The following is a 15,974-nucleotide window of genomic DNA, read 5'->3' as shown; positions in this document are numbered from 1 at the left end:
GTAAGATCAGAAACTATAAAACTCCTAGAGGAGAACATAGGCAAAATACTCTCAGACATAAATCACAGCAGGATCCTCTATGATCCACCTCCCAGAATTCTGGAAATAAAAGCAAAAATAAACAAATGGGATCTAATTAAAATTAAAAGCTTCTGCACAACAAAGGAAAATATAAGCAAGGTGAAAAGACAGCCTTCTGAATGGGAGAAAATAATAGCAAATGAAGCAACTGACAAACAACTAATCTCAAAAATATACAAGCAACTTATGCAGCTCAATTCCAGAAAAATAAACGACCCAATCAAAAAATGGGCCAAAGAACTAAATAGACATTTCTCCAAAGAAGACATACGGATGGCTAACAAACACATGAAAAGATGCTCAACATCACTCATTATTAGAGAAATGCAAATCAAAACCACAATGAGGTACCACTTCACACCAGTCAGAATGTCTGCGATCCAAAAATCTGCAAGCAATAAATGCTGGAGAGGGTGTGGAGAAAAGGGAACCCTCCTACACTGTTGGTGGGAACGCAAACTAGTACAGCCACTATGGAGAACAGTGTGGAGATTCCTTAAAAAATTGCAAATAGAACTACCTTATGACCCAGCAATCCCACTGCTGGGCATACACACCAAGGAAACCAGAATGGAAAGAGACACATGTACCCCAATGTTCATCGCAGCACTGTTTATAATAGCCAGGACATGGAAACAACCTAGATGTCCATCAGCAGATGAATGGATAAGAAAGCTGTGGTACATATACACAATGGAGTATTACTCAGCCGTTAAAAAGAATTCATTTGAATCAGTTCTGATGAGATGGATGAAACTGGAGCCAATTATACAGAGTGAAGTAAGCCAGAAAGAAAAACACCAATACAGTATACTAACACATATATATGGAATTTAGGAAGATGGCAATGACGACCCTGTATGCAAGACAGGAAAAAAGACACAGATGTGTATAACGGACTTTTGGACTCAGAGGGAGAGGGAGAGGGTGGGATGATTTGGGAGAATGGCATTCTAACATGTATACTATCATGTAAGAATCGAATCGCCAGTCTATGTCTGACACAGGATACAGCATGCTTGGGGCTGGTGCATGGGGATGACCCAGAGAGATGTTATGGGGAGGGAGGTGGGAGGGGAGTTCATGTTTGGGAACGCATGTAAGAATTAAAGATTTTAAAATTAAAAAAATAAAAAACTAAAATAAATAAATAAATAAATAAATAAATGAATAAAAATTAACCAGGGAAGTTCAAAGTTAGGGTTCTCCCTTTTATCTTTTTCCCACAGTAGTAGATGCAGGAATCTTATATCTGAATTCAATCTAAGGAAAGGAAAATCATTAATGGAGCAATTTAATCCACAAACTTCCATCTCCTCAAATAATTCTGATGGGTTTGTCAATTTTCTGCTAACCATTGCAATGTGCTTTGGTATCCTGACCACTGTGGACTAGACATTCCCAACGAGGGTCTGACTTGACCTACTTAGACCCTGACATCTGGAAACTGCATTGTTCCCCATCTTCTCTCCACCACCTGTGAAAAAGATCAGAAAGGTTAGTTGGCGGGTCCTAAAGATGAGATGACAGGCCTGTAGATGCACCTGTGGCCTCTGACCTGTGAGCAGAATTCTCACTTGCATGACAAAGTGAAGCAGAAGCCTGGATTTCTAGAAATAGAAGGATTTTCATTTAAATGAATTGTCTCTAGAGACCCTGGGTAGATACCACAAATGAGATGATCATAAATTTTCTTAGCAAATCCTTAATCTTTGTTTTTACTGACACCATTATTTTTGTATAATAAGAAAGAGTAAGTAAAGAGATCTGAGGGTAGAAATTTTTTGAAGAAAGAAAAGTGTTATTTGCTCTGTTTGGCTTCAAGATAAAGCTAATATGCAGCATGCCAATGGTTAACCAAAATATCTAATCTGGAATCCAAAGAATAAATATGAAAATTAAAATAACACTGAGACATAACAATCTGAAGGATGATGGGTACCCACAGTTACTATGCAAATGTTCCACAGACAAAGATGGCTTTCTGGCTCTGCTATCTATCCCTAGAGGCTTCAACCTTAAGTCTGATACATTATAAGCTGTAATGATTTCATTTTCTCTATCCTTTGAGATATTAGAAAGGTCCAAATTATGGTCAGACTGCAAAACTAAAAGTAAAAAAAAATGCACAGAATTGCTTGTGGGTGCCATTAAAGAAAGTGAATAGATGACTAGAAAAGTGATATCACAATGAGGAAGCTCACAAGGAGACTGGCATCATTACACAATGTCAACTATTTAGCCAACTGAATTACTTAATTCTGATTTCCTTTACCTATTTATTCCTTAATCCACCATTACTGAAATTAGAGGATCTAAAATCATGCTCCTAATGAGGAAAATCATATCTCTCAACAACAACAACAACAAAATATACTGGACTCAACAGAGTCACCAAAATTCCTCACAAAGAGAGTCACAAAACATAAGAAGACAGAATATGTCATTATGCTTACTTAACACTGCATTGTTCATCATACAAACCAGGACATTATCAAAAGTGAAAGGGGACACTACTAAAACTTACACTAGGAAAGGATGCAGAGTAACAGGAACTCTCATTTACTGCTGATAGAAATCCAAAATGAAGATAGAATCCAGACTTCAGATAGTCTGGCAGTTTCTCACCAAGTTAGACATATATCCACCATATAACCAACTCAGCAGTCACGTTTCTAGTTATTTTCCCAAGTGAAATGAAAACATGTTCATGCAAAAATCTGTATGTAAGTTTTTACAGCAGCTTTATTCATAATCACTAAAAACTGGAAGCAACCAAGATACTGTTCAATAGATAATAGACAAACAACCTATGAGACATCCATACAATGTAATACTCTTCAGTGATAAAAAGGAACAACCTAGTGATTCAGATAAGACGGATATAACTTAAATGCATCTTCCTAAGTGAAAAAAGGCAGATCTGAAAGGTTACATATTATGCAATTCTCTTCATATGACATTCTACAAAAGGTGAAACTAAAAGTACAGAAAAACAGGTGAGTGGCTGTGAGGGCCTGGGGGAGTGGACAGCAGTCTACTACAGGGGGCACATGGGAACTTGTAGGGTGGAGATAATATTCTGGAGAGGCGGATACCTGATGCTATGTATCTGGTAAAGCACAAAGAACTTTCCAACACAGAAAGTGAACTTTAATATATGCACATTAAAAAAAATCAACCAAGAGGTTGGGGACCTCAGGATGGAATGCAGACATAATCTCACTGAAAAGGCTGCAAGAAAAAAAAAAAAGGAAGGAGCTAACTTAAAATTACTTTGGAAAATCATGTTTTGATTGGAAACAGTAAGGGTAGAAGAAAAAGGAACTGTACATGAACAGTTTTCTAGTTGGCAGGTTGTTCTTATAGTGGTAGAAGTCAACATTTTTGAAACTGCTTTACCTGTATGCCACAGTTGAAGAAATAAGGAGATGGATGACAGATGGTGGAAGCCAGGCTAAAAAGTTCAGATAAACAAAAGGGGAAAGCTAAAATAATTCTATGGTACGGGATTAGTTAGCGTTATCAGTATGCACTGATGTTTAGCTTAATATCAGGTGTTTCCCTGGTGGCTCAGAGGTTAAAGCGTCTGCCTGGAATGCAGGAGACCCAGGTTCGATCCCTGGGTTGGGAAGATCCCCTGGAGAAGGAAATGGCAACCCACTCCAGTACTCTTGCCTAGAGAATCCCATGGAGGGATGAGCCTGGTAGGCTACAGTCCATGGGGTCACAAAGAGACACGACTGAGCGACTTCACTTACTTCACTTCACTTAGCTTAATATACATACAGACGAAAAGATACAGAAATAGCTATAGATGTGATATCTACATATATATATGAGAATTAGTATATATACATGTATTTCCTTGCTCTGTCTGTTGAGAAGGCCTAGAAACAGTGACATTCCAGTACCAATGAGCATATTCATTGCCCAGATATTGGTTTATAAATACCACTAACCATGGAACCAGGGCTTCTTGGAGAAATGGTTGATTCTAGGAGTAGGGTAGGGAAAATACAAGATGAGCCCACAGCATCCTGCAGTGCCAAAAAGTAAAGAAGTTTTCAAAAAACCCAAAAGGATGGGGACTTAAGAGCCAACCTGAAAGAGCTTCCATCTGCCAAAGTTGGAACCACCCGAACAGCAAAGTAACATAGTAAGGAATTATAACTCTAAGTATAAAATAAATATGCACAAGTCCATACTGATATAAGGAGAACACAATGGCACCCCACTCCAGTACTCTTGCCTAGAAAATCCTATGGATGGAGGAGCCTGGTAGGCTGCAGTCCATGGGGTCGCTAAGAGTCAGACACGACAGAGTGACTTCACTTTCACTTTTCACTTTCATGCATTGGAGAAGGAAATGGCAACCCACTTCAGTGTTCTTGCCTAGAGAATCCCAGGGACGGTGGAGCCTGGTGGGCTGCCGTCTCTGGGGTCGCACAGAGTCAGACACGACTGAAGTGACTTAGCAGCATATTGCTGTAAATAAATGACTGAAGAAATAAATGAGGGAGAAAAGACAGATCTTCCTTACAAAATTTCAAATAATTTATGCAGATACTCTAAAAGTTTAATCTACCCCTCCTTTGAGCATGGGCTGGACTTAGTGACTTATGAAGAACAGAGCATCGGGGGTAGAGAGGTAACCTTATAGTGAAGAAGCCTAGCAACACTGCCTTGGCCGGATAACTCAAGGTTAACATTAACAATAGTAAGTCATATTGATAGAACTTACCCCTAATATTATGTGATGAGAAGGGCAATTTATTTCTGTGGTATCATTCCCCCCCAAAACATAAACTCAGTCTACATGAGGAAAACATCAAGGAAACCCAAACTGAGACATGATAATAAACAAAGTAGCTGACAATACTCCTCAAAACTGTTAAAATTACAAGAGATAAAGGCTAATAAACTGTCAATGAGCAGAGGAGACAAAGAGACATGATATCTAAATGCAATGTGGTATCCTGGATGGAATCACAGAACAGAAAAAAGACATTAGTGGAAAAGCTAGCAGAATCTGAATAAAGTCTGGAGTTTAGTTAATAGTAATGAACTGCTACTGATTTCTTAGTTTTGACAAACGTACCATGGTTGTATTACATGTTAACAATGGGGAAAATGAGATGAAGGATAAAAAACTCTGTAACATATTTGTAACTTTTCTGTAAATCTAAAATTATTCCAAAATTAACAGTGTAATTAAAAAGAAAAAAAATAGGACATTGTGCCCATCTCATGTATGGTCCAAGCTTACCTTCACTTTTAGCATCCTTTGTTGAAAATCTAGAGCATAACAGTTGAGTTTGTGCTATCTGGTGATAAATAGAAAATCTAACTGGATTCCATCACTGCCTAAAAAAATTTGTTTAGAATTGCTTTTATAATTTTTAGTTATATATTTTTATAATGCTTTAAAAAAGGCTCCCTGAACTGATCTGGAGGGGGGTGTTGGGGATACAGAAGAAAAGATAATTTGTAATGAAATTTAGAACTTCCTTTCTGTTCAGGTTTTATATTTAGGGCTTAAATATTTTATTCTTGCAGAAGAGATAAGAACAACATGGCAACTGGAAGAGAAATCCTATTACTCGCAAGATCAGTGATGAACTGGGGAGTCCACAACACTGCTGTATCTCAAGAGAGATAAGAAGCAAACAAATTGGCAGAGTTTAAAAAGATCACTTATAAGGATAAACGGGAGTAAAAGAAGATACTGAAAACTGACAAGCCATCTTCTCTCCTCGGCTGGTAGCAAACAGGCTGCATGTTTTAATTAACTTTTTGTATTAAAACAACTCTGTCTGCTGAAGCAAGACTAACATGCTCCTTGGAGAGCTCTTGCTGCCAGAAATACCTTCTATTTTGGAGGGGGGGAGGTGGGTGGGAATAAATTACAGAGAGAGTATAGAAATCATTTGAAAGCAAACATTTTTCTTGATGCTCTTCTCCCTTCAATAGCTGTATGAAGAGGGTAGGTGTTTAAGGGAGTTACAGGTACTTCTAAGTACACTGCTGCTGCTGCTAAGTCGCTTCAGTCGTGTCCGACTCTGTGCGACCCCATAGACGGCAGCCCATCAGGCTCCCCCGTCCCTGGGATTCTCCAGGCAAGAACATCGGAGTGGGTTGCCATTTCCTTCTCCAATGCATGAAAGTGAAAAGTGAAAGTGAAGTCGCTCAGTGTGTCTGACTCTTAGCGACCCCATGGACTGCAGCCCACCAGGCTCCTCCGTCCGTGGGATTTTCCAGGCGAGAGTACTGGAGTGGGGTGCCATTGCCTTCTCCAGGGAGGTGCATCACAAACTAGAATTATAGACAAAATTACTTTCCAGTATGTCCAATATACCAATGTGCATTATACCTGAACCTAATATAATAGTAACACAATAAATATTACCCTTAATTTTCCCATAGAATCCATTTTATTTATTCATTTAGTCAATAAGTATTTACGTTCCTTATGTGCTAGGCACATTTTTTTTTTTAACAGCTCTGTTTGTTTGGGGAGAGAAAAGATACATGCTCATTATTTTAAAATTCAAACAATTCAAACAAGTACAAAAACGACAGGCAGTAAAAACCATTCTACAACCTAACACACCCAGAATTTAACATTTGGTGAAAAAGAATCTAGACATTCCTCTCTTGTCAGGCACATTAATAATTAATTTATTAAAAGCAATTTAGCCACTTTTCAAGTAAGTTTCTTTAAAAAAAAAAAAGTATAACTCAGCTAAAAAGTTTGAATTTTTAAATCAATATTAAACCTAGACTCTACCCTTATTAAAAATAATCTGAAAATTCAGCCCAGTGATTTTCCTTCACCTGAAATGTATCTAACAGAACTTTTCTCTGACTATTTCTACTTAGCCTATAGTACCTAAATGGTCACTTACTACCTGCAGCAGTAAAAAGTAATAGTAAACAACAAAACAAAACCAAAGGGAAAAAAAAAACAGTAAAATACTTGAGTGTTGAAAATCACATTCAAAGGCAGGGATAGAGGGGTGAAGACAGGGAACTACACAAGTCGTTGCATATTTCTCTTGATTTTTACTTCCATGTTCATCTTGAAAATTCTCAACAGAAAAAAGTTCAGGCATTTTCTTACTAAATACAATTTTAAGTTAACTTGGGCTTGATTCACTAGGTTAAATCTAAGAGTGAAAAATGACAATATCTAAAGCTTTCACAGCATCTGAATTTTCAATACAGTGCAAACAAAACATACTCTCTTCTAAGCAATCAGTTACTCCTGTTTCCACCCACCTTTCCTTTCATTTCCACTTACACTGATAACAACAGATGACTTGATGGATCCCCCTGACTTCCACCCTGGCCTCCCTCCACTTTCTCCTCACCTCACTCCAATGTCAGAAGTTATAGGTATACTCTGGAATTGACTTCAGAACGGTTCCACTAAGAAAACTTGGCATTCCTCTTCTTGAAGCTTAGCCTTTGTTTTGGCTCTTCTCTTGCTGCCCCATAACTCAATACCCTGTCTTTACGTCCAGCTGCGGACTGCCTATGTCTCTACCTACTCTTCTCAATATCATTTCTGATACTGCTGAGGCTATTGATCTTTTAAAAAAAAAAACAAACAAAAACAGCATTTGGCTTTACTATTTTTCCTTTGTTATCTATTTTCTATATCTCTGATTTCTGCTCTTATCTTTATTCTTACATTCCTTCTACTTACTGTGGGGTTACTTTGCTCTTCTTTTCTAACAGGCTTCTTCAGGTAGAAAATTAGACCATTGTTTTAAAGTGAGCATATTTACTTTAGCTGTTTCAACATTCTTGTCTGTTAGTTCAATCATTTCTGCCTTTACTCGGTCTGTTCATTTGGTTTTAAGTTATATTTTCTCAATTTTTGACACGTCTATAATGTTTTTACTGTATGCTAAATATTGCTGATTTATACTCTTGAGTGTTAGATTCTGTTAAAAGAGGACTGGACTTTGTTCTAATGGGCAGCTAAGTTACATCTAAACCAACTTGATCCACATGGGGCTTATGTTCAGGGTAGGTGTAGAATAGTCTTCATTCTAGAATTTAGTCCTTCTACAAAGTGGGTGACCCTTCTGAAGTCTTCCCTGAATTTCCCATGCATTCAGAGGGGTTTTTTCACTCTGGTGATGGGAACCCAAATGACTTCTGATTCTGTACGAGCACTGGGAATTGTTCAGCTTACAGCTCTTAATAACTTCTTTCCTAGAAGCAGTTCTTGGCATTTCACCATAGCCAATGTGCAGAAGTGTGGGACTCCTATACGGATTTCTAGAGCTCTTTATCTATAATAACTGCTTCCTCTATGGTATATTATTACCCTTAAATTCCAGCCACCATGGCTTCCCCAAACTCTGAAGTTTATGTCTCACACCACTCAGCAATACCATCGGGTTCTATTTGGGATTTCTCTCCTGTACCACAACTGAAAACTGCCTCCAGGCAAAGAGCCACAGCAACTGCAGAGCTCACATCTTCTGATTCCTCTAGGAATCAGACTGTTAGACTGCCAGTTGTCCAGTCTGTTAGGACAATTGTTTCAAGTATCTGTCCAGTTTTCCCATTGTTTATATAGAGCAGCAATTCTAGATCCTGTACTCTCATGGTGAGAAACAAAAGTCCTTTCTCACATTATTTGACTATATATAAAACAACTGTAGAGACTACATTAACAAAAATGAGTGCAATGAGCCTATTACTTAAAAAGATAAAAATATCAGCATTTGTTGCCAACAATAAAATCAGAACTTCCAGGCAAAAATTAGAATTGCAGAAAACATATCAGCGACCATAACCTTGACAGCTTTCCAATACTTACTCCTTACTACTTTTTGGATAAGATCAGTGGTGATACTAACACATGTGTGGAGTTTTTATATTGTATACTAATGGTTTGCACACCTCAGTGAACCAATATTTCCAAATGACCAATGCATGGTACAAAATTATGGGTGAGTAAAATATTCATTCAAAATAAAAGACAGAACAATAGATTTTAATGTAATAATATACAAAAGTTCATTGAAATGATTTCAGATTCCACACTGCAACTAACCTTTAAGAAACTACTACCTGTCAAGTTCTGCCATAAGATCAAAGAATACTCAACTACCTGAAAAAAATGATTAAATTACTCCTTCTTTTTCCAGCTGCTTCTGCTGCTGCTAAGTCGCTTCAGTCATGTCTGACTCTGTGCGACCCCATAGACGGCAGTGCACCAGGCTCCCCCATCCCTGGGATTCTCCAGGCAAGAATACTGGAGTGGGTTGCCATTTCCTTCTCCAATGCATGAAAGTGAAAAGTGAAAATGAAATCACTCAGTTGTGTCCAAATCTTAGTGACCCCATGGACTGCAGCCTACCAGGCTCCTCCATCCATGGGATTTTCCAGGCAAAAGTACTGGATTGGGGTGTCATTGCCTTCTCCGCCTTTTCCAGCTGCATACGCAAAGAGTCGGACATGACTAAGCGACCGAACTGAACTGAACTGAACTGATACCTGTGTAAGACTAGATTTTCTTCATTTACTTCAACCAAAATAACACTCTCCAACAAACTGAAGGCAGAAGCAGATATGAATATTCCGTTGTCTGCTATTAAGCCAAAGAGTTACAAAAATATAATTCACTCTTTCTAGTATTATTTATATTAACATTCAATGAGTTTGTTATCATTGCTTTTATATTAGTAAATATTTAAAATTTCTCTTATTTTTTAATTTCTGAATTTCTGATACAGTAAATATCAACAAATACAATCCACTGAAACAAAATCTCCTTGCTATCTTCAATAATTTTTAGCATTTAAGAGGGGTCCTGAAATCAAGAAGTTTGAGAACCTAGCAAGTCTAAGTACTGTGAAACTGCAAGATTTTGCTCAGTTATACCAGGTTAACTCCAGCCTCTGACACTGCCCCAACACTTAGCAAGTGTCTGTGCTAAGTCACTTCAGTCATATCTGACTCTGTGCAATGCTAGGGACTGTAGCCTGCCAGGCTCCTCTGTCCATGGGATTCTCCAGGCAAGGATACTGGAGTGGGTTGTTATGCCCTCCTCCAGAGGATCTTCCTGACCCAGGGATCGAACCCATGTCTCTTACCTCTTCTGCACGGGCAGGCAGGTTCTTTACCTCTAGCGCCACCTGGGAAGCCCAAGTGTCCAGTGAAGAAAAAATAAAGGCTATGCATTTTGGGCTTATCTCAATTTCCATCTGTCAAACTAGCCCACACAACTGTTAAAAGTTCTTGTGATTTCTCTTTTCCCCTCTGGATTCCCTCTGCCTGGAAAAAAACTAATCCTAAAAACATGCCTATACTTAGCAATTGCTCTCAGGAACAAACAGCTAGCTATCTCAGTTCACATGAGAAGGAATCTCTAGAATTTAAGTTTACCTCTTCTCTTTGCTTCCATAGCTCTATAGCTTTCAAAATAAGATTTTTAGAATTTATCCAATTTCTGCATAACATCTATAGCCTGCCGCTACTCACCGCATACTATTCAGGCCTTTTAATCCACCACTTGCTGGTGTTATTTAGTCATTTAAGTCATGACTCACTCTTCGCGACCCCTGCACTTTAGCCCGCCAGGCTCCTCTGTCCATGGGCTTTCCCAGGCAATAATACTGGAGTGGGTTGCCATTTCCTTCTCCAGGGGATCTTCGCAACCCAGGGATCGAATCTGTGTCTCATGCTTGGCAGGTGGGGTTCTTTACCACTAAGCTGCTACCAAATAATAATAGGCAATACTTATTAACTAGCTGCCAAACAATATTCTAAGCTCATTTAATTCTCAAGAGAACATAATAAGGTATTGTCACTAAAGTTACACAGCTTTTAGCTGGTAAAGTAAGAATTCAAATCCAAGCAGTAGGGCTTCCGAGTCTTTAACCTTTGCCTTATATATTGTACATTTTTCCTTCAGGAAGTTCACTTCAGTTGCTCGGTCATGTCTGACTCTTTGCGATCCCACGAGTCACATCACGCAGGGCCTCGCTGTCCATCACCAACTCCTGGAGTTCACTCACTCATTCCATCAAGTTGGTGATGCCATCCAGCCATCTCATTCTCTGTCGTTCACTTCTCCTCCTGCCCCCAATCCCTCCCAGCATCAGGGTCTTTCCCAATGAGTCAACTCTTTGCATGAGGTGGCCAGAGTACTGGAGTTTCAGCTTTAGCATCATTCCTTCCAAAGAACACCCAGGGCTGATCTCCTTTAGAATGGACTGGTTGGATCTCCTTGCAGTCCAAGGGACTCTCAAGAGTCTTCTCCAACACCACAGTTCAAAAGCATCAATTCTTCAGCACTCAGCTTCTTTATAGTCCAAATCTCACATCCATACATGACCACTGGAAAAACCATAGCCTTGACTAGACAGACCTTTGTTGACAAAGTAATATTTCTGCTTTTCAATATACTATCTAGGTTGGTCATAACTTTCCTTCCAAGGAGCAAGTGTCTTTTAATTTCATGGCTGCAATCACCATCTGCAGTAATTTTGGAGCCCCCCCAAAATAAAGCATGACACTGTTTCCAGTTTCCCCATCTATTTGCCATGAAGTGATGGGACCAGATGCCATGATCATCGTTTTCTAAATGTTGAGCTTTAAGCCAACTTTTTCACTCTCCTATTTCACTTTCATCTAGAGGCTTTTTAGTTCCTCTTCACTTTCTGCCATAAGGGTGGTGTCATCTGCATATCTGAGGTTACTGATATTTCTCCCGGCAATCTTGATTACAGCTTGTGTTTCTTCCAGTCCAGCGTTTCTCATGATGTACTCTGCATAGAAGTTAAATAAGCAGGGTGACAATATACAGCCTTGACGTACTCCTTTTCCTATTTGGAACCAGTCTGTTGTTCCATGTCCAGTTCTAACCGTTGCTTCCTGACCTGCATATAGGTTTCTCAAGAGGCAGGTCAAGTGGTCTGGTATTCCCATCTCTTTCAGAATTTTCCACGGTTTCTTGTGGTCCACACAGTCAAAGGCTTTGGCATAGTCAATAAAGCAGAAAGAGATGGTTTTCTAGAGCTCTCTTGCTTTTTCGATGATCCAGCGGATGTTGGCAATTTGATCTCTGGTTCCTCTGCCTTTTCTAAAAATAGTTTGAACATCTGGAAGTTCATGGTTCACGTATTGCTGAAGCCTGGCTTGCAGAATTTTGAGCATTACTTTACTAGCATGTGAGATGAGTGCAATTGTGCAGTAGTTTGAGTGTTCTTTGGCATTGCCTTTCTTTGGGATTAGAATGAAAACTGACCTTTTCCAGTCCTGTGGCCACTGCTGAGTTTTCCAAATTTGCTGGCATATTGAGTGCAGCACTTTCACAGCATCATCTTTCAGGATTTGAAACAGCTCAACTGGAATTCCATCACCTCCACTAGCTTTGTTTGTAGTGATGCTTTCTAAGGCCCACTTGAGTTCACATTCCAGGATGTCTGGCTCTAGGTGACTGATCACACCATCGTGATTATCCGGGCCGTGAAGATCTTTTTTGTACAGTTCTTCAGTGTATTCTTGCCACCTCTTCTTAATATCTTCTGCTTCTGTTAGGTCCATACCATTTCTGTCCTTTATTGAGCCCATCTTTGCATGAAATGTTCCCTTGGTATCTCTCATTTTCTTGAAGAGATCTCTAGTCTTTCCCATTCTGCTGTTTTCCTCTATTTCTTTGCATTGATCACTGAGGAAGGCTTTCTTATCTCTCCTTGCTATTCTTTGGAACTCTGCATTCAGATGCTTATATCTTTCCCTTTCTCCTTTGCTTTTCGCTTCTCTTCTTTTCACAGCTATTTGTAAGGCCTCCTCAGACAGCCATTTTGCTTTTTTGCAGTTCTTTTCCATGGCCATGGTCTTGATCCCTGTGTCCTGTACAGTGTCATGAACCTCCATCCATAGTTCATCAGGCACTCTGTCTATCAGATCTAGTCCCTTAAATCTATTTCTCACTTCCACTGTATAATCATAAGGGATTTGATTTAGGCCATACCTGAATGGTCTAGTGGTTTTCCCTACTTTCTTCAATTTAAGTCTGAATTTGGCAACAAGGAGTTCATGATCTAAGCCACAGTCCGCTCCCAGTCTTGTTTTTGCTTACTGTATAGAGCTTCTCCATCTTTGGTTGCAAAGAATATAATAAATCTGATTTCGGTGTTGACCATCTGGTGATGTCCACGTGTAGAGACTTCTCTTGTGTTGTTGGAAGAGAGTGTTAATGACCAGTGTGTTCTCTTGGCAAAACTCTATTAGCCTTTGCCCTGCTTCATTCCATACTCCAAGCCCAAATTTGCCTGTTACTTCATGTGTTTCTTGACTTCCTACTTTTGCATTCCAGTCCCCTATAATGGAAAGGACATCTTTTTTGGGTGTTAGTTCTAAAAGGTCTTGTAGGTCTTCATAGAACCGTTCAACTTCAGCTTCTTCAGCATTACTGGTTGGGGCATAGGCTTGGATTACTGTGATACTGAATGGTTTGCCTTGGAGACGAACAGAGATCATTCTGTCGTTTTTGAGATTGCATCCAAGTACTGCATTTCGGACTCTTTATTGACCATGATGGCTACTTCATTTCTTCTAAGGGATTCCTGCCCGCAGTAGTAGACATAATGGTCATCTGAGTTAAATTCACCCATTTTCCTCAGGAAACTTAGCCCATTTTCATGGTTGTTACTATCATCTCAAGACTGAAAATATCTAAATCTTTATCTCTAGGTCTAATCTGTATAACTGCTTGCTGAACTTCAACATGGATATTCAGTGTATCTAAAACCAATGTGTGTTTCTTCTTCACTCTCTGAAAACTTCCTTTTTCAAACATTGCTCTTTCACTGGTACCATCCTTTCCACCTTTGGTCAATCCAGGCAATTATAATTTTCTTTTCCTCTAAATTTCAGAAACATCTATGTTAGTAATTCCCAAACAATGATTCATAACCAAAAGTCTACTGTGGCGCATAAAAAAAGTAATATAATATGCTGTTCTATTTTAAAATCTGTCCTTAATTCTAAGAGAATTCCTATATTTATTGTTAGAATCTTTTTTCTTTTGTGAAATTGTGATAATAGATAATATTTTTAAAAAATTTTTTCATGAATTGGGAAGTTGACAATACTATAATGATTCCCAAGTTATATGGTTGATTTGTTTTAAAAATTTATTTATCTAGGAGATTTGAAAATCTGCAAACTACTCATCTATACTAAATTATCAGTTTATCAGGACCTGCTTTTGACTGACCCCTTGCTTTTCTAATATCCTCATGTATATCAAGTCAAGAATTCTTCTCAAAGAATGTCCCAAACAAAAGTAATAAAAGTTAGTAACTTTTGGGGCAGTATCAAAAAGTTAGAAATGTGCTGAAATTGTCCAAATTCCAATTCTATGTTATGATATAAATCCTCACAAAAGTAGACTTAACAGCAAGTTTTTTCACTGTGGTCCAATGTGCGAAGTCACTTTAGTCGTGTCCAACTCTTTGCGACCCTGTGGACTGTAGCCTGCCAGGCTCCTCTGTCTATGGGATTTTCCAGATAACACTGGAGTGGGTTGCCATTTCCTCCTCCGGGGGATCTCCCCGACCCAGGGATCGAACCTGCGTCTCCTGTGGCTCCTGCACTGCAGGTTAATTCTTTACCACTAAGCCATGGGGGAAGCCCGATTGCATGAAACAGGCATTATCAGTGCTTTTTCAAAATGTTCAAAAAAGATACTGTTGTCTTCCTGCCTTTAAACTCAGTTAACTATTCTTAAACTCATTCCCTTCCGACATACTAGACAGCCCCACCTATTTACGCAATAAGGAATTATGTTCCTTACTTAATTCTTAAGCTTTTCTAACAGCTTTGCATGGAAATCTTTTTACAGTCTTAAACATGGTAAAACTACCTTTTACCAAGCACTTTCTTTTTACAGTCAGTCTTAATCATGGTAAAACCACCTTTACCAAGTACTTTCTGATATATAATCTTACTTAATTCACAAGACACCTAAATGGATTTCCATCAATTTTTACTTTTACCACCAGGCTGAAAGCAAGCAGCATGTTTTGAATAACATATCATTGAGAAGAAATATGAAATATCTGCTCTAAAACCCATCATCCCCTGGTGGTGCAGAGGTTAAAGCGTCTGCCTGCAATGTGGGAGACCTGGGTTCGATCCCTGGGTCGGGAAGATCCCCTGGAGAAGGAAATGGCAACCCACTCCAGTATTCTTGCCTGGAGAATCCCATGAATGGAGGAGCTTGGTGGGCTATGGAGGAGCTTGGTGGGCTACAGTCCACGGTTCGCAAAGAGTCGGACACGACTGAGCAACTTCACTTTCACTTTCAAACTCACACAGTTAGTGAATGTACACAGTTGAGACCAGAAAGCTAAGCTTTCTAGATATCTAAGGAATTGCAGGAAGAAGGTATAATTCACAGGAAAAGAACCCACAGCCATATAGAACCAAGTCAGAAATTACTATATTCCTAGAATTAAGCAAAACAGTGGGTTAGGATAAGGTCAGAATATACATAATACAACAGTTTCATTAATGGCCAAAGGGAGCACAATTGCTTTGGGGTCACAATGACCAGAAGTCACGCTGATGTGCAAGCTTTCTGGGGCAATTTGAGAGAAAGAAACTCAAGAAGCCAGTGAGGATGGAGAACAAAAATAATCTACTCTACAACTTAGCCACTAAGGAAGGTGCAGTACAGTCAGAAGATTAGAGTTTTGATCCATCAATAGATAAATGAATAAACAAAATTTAGTATATCTATAAATTTATTTGGTATATCCATAGACTTATTCCTATAGAATATTACTCATTTATAAAAAACTGAAATTCTGATACATGCTACAACATGGATGAACCTTGAAAACTGCTCAGTGAAG

At 38.9% G+C, this 15,974-nt stretch overlaps 1 protein-coding gene and 1 non-coding gene across 2 annotated transcripts in view; one reads left to right on the top strand and one right to left on the bottom strand.

Annotated features, from left to right (window-relative positions):
• The window catches only part of PDSS2 (decaprenyl diphosphate synthase subunit 2), a 276,849-nt gene that overhangs the window by 221,277 nt on the left and 39,598 nt on the right, over window positions 1–15,974 (bottom strand). The gene's annotated exons all lie outside the window — the stretch shown is intronic.
• On the top strand, window positions 3,644–3,715 carry TRNAS-GGA (transfer RNA serine (anticodon GGA)). The gene has a single exon. It is a non-coding gene; the product is annotated as a tRNA-Ser (tRNA).

The sequence above is a fragment of the Ovis canadensis genome, chromosome 8 (assembly GCF_042477335.2).
Source record: "Ovis canadensis isolate MfBH-ARS-UI-01 breed Bighorn chromosome 8, ARS-UI_OviCan_v2, whole genome shotgun sequence".
Taxonomy (NCBI): domain Eukaryota; kingdom Metazoa; phylum Chordata; class Mammalia; order Artiodactyla; family Bovidae; genus Ovis; species Ovis canadensis.
The sequence above is the reverse complement of the archived record's forward strand: the minus strand, read 5'-3'. Positions and strand labels throughout refer to the sequence as shown.